The sequence below is a fragment of the Branchiostoma floridae genome, chromosome 9 (genome assembly GCF_000003815.2).
Source record: "Branchiostoma floridae strain S238N-H82 chromosome 9, Bfl_VNyyK, whole genome shotgun sequence".
NCBI lineage: Eukaryota > Metazoa > Chordata > Leptocardii > Amphioxiformes > Branchiostomatidae > Branchiostoma > Branchiostoma floridae.
The window spans coordinates 400,871-402,571 of record NC_049987.1 but is presented as its reverse complement, the minus strand read 5'-3'; positions in this window follow the sequence as shown (position 1 = coordinate 402,571).

Below are 1,701 nucleotides of genomic sequence, written 5' to 3'. Positions count from 1 at the left end.
AGTAACTTATGTTCAGCTGCAGGGATTTAGTGAACATTACCCACCCATGGACAGCACAGACTTATTTATCTACTCTCGCACTCAGTCAATGATGATTGGGAAGGGGCGTCATCACGTGAGGTCCCATCATGCTTTGCTTTTCTTTTCTTTGTATGTGTGCACCATCTAGCGATTCCCAGGAATACTGCATATTGTACTCTCCCTGAACAAGGTCTCGTATGAGGTATAATTCAGATTATACTGTAGATGGTAAGTACATCTTAGCATAACCCCCAATTTTATGGAATAGAGCTTCGTGTAATATCAGACTGAATAAACTATTCAAATGGCAAAGAAACTGATATTGTCTGATTGTGTTCGTGTAATCTTTTGTTTTGTTTACATGATTTGCAGTTCTTCAGTTCATAGGCACTTAGGCAGTAGGCATGTAGGCAGGTCATAGAAATCTATTTGACCTTTTTCCTCAGTTGATGACCTTTGCTGGTCCGAGCACGAGCTGTCGGAAGGTCGCGGAGTACGGCGGGAACACGCTGGGGTACGGCAGCCGCAGCGTCCTTGGGTCGGGCTGGCCAAAGGACCTGGTCAAGGTCAGGGGCAGCATTTTTTTATCTTCATCAATTTTATCCCAAGCCAGATGTTACTGTCGTTTACAATGCAGGGTGGGTCATACAGAGAACTGTTACTGCAGTAGCAGCATCTCTTCTCTTTGAGTCAAGAAATATCATTGCAGGGATGAGGAATTAACTCACTCAGTAGGAGAAGCAAACTAAGGCTGCTTGCGAATTTCCCCATTGAGACCTTTAAGGTTTTAATCTACTTCTCTTTTATGGTTTATCATCCTCGAGATTTGGGTCTCATCAAACACCAGACATCCATTTATAGTCCTTTCCGAGGGATGACCCCAACCTAACCACTACACCAAATGATGCCACAGAATACTAGTGTCAGGGTAACCGAGCATGTAGAGTCTGTAGTCATGGTGTATTTCAGTCAGACTGGCCATGCAGGAGACCTGGTTGTGATAGAGGAATGGACTAGCTACAGCCATTGTTGTGTTTCCAATGTTTGACATTTCCTGAGGGTTTTGTTACTGAGGAAACATTGAGAAGGCGTTTGGGGTGGAAGATTTGTTCCTTTTCCTTATAAGGTTTTGTTTCTGAGGAAGGAGTTTGGGCTAGAAGATTTGTTCCTTGTTTCTGAGTTATTTCTTGAAAAAACATTGAGAAGGAGTTTGGGGTGGAAGAGTTGTTCCTTGTTTCCTCCCGCAGGTTGACGGGGACACGGTGACGTTCTCGTTTGAGATGCGGAGCGGTCGTGAGCACAACACGCCGGACCGCGCCATGTGGGGGTTCCTGATCACGGTGCGGGCGCATGAGGCTTCCGAGAACGTGTCTGGGGGGCTCCCGTTCCTGACAGACCTGGCGCTGGGGCTGTCTGTGCTGGCCTGTAACATGCTGCATATCCTGTACCGGGGGCCAGAGGTCTCACCTGAGGAACAGGCCTGCGGACACCTGCTCAAATCTCGACTGCTACGAATTTCAAGAAATCCACCTATGCACAGTGGCACACAGACCGCTTCCGCCAGGACCAATGTCTCCTCGGATGCCTGGCACCGTCCTTGCCTGCATTTTCCCCGCCTGCCTTGCAGTGAAATCTCCCCAAGACCCTGACTTGCCTGAACTGCCTCACTACCGCTGCAAC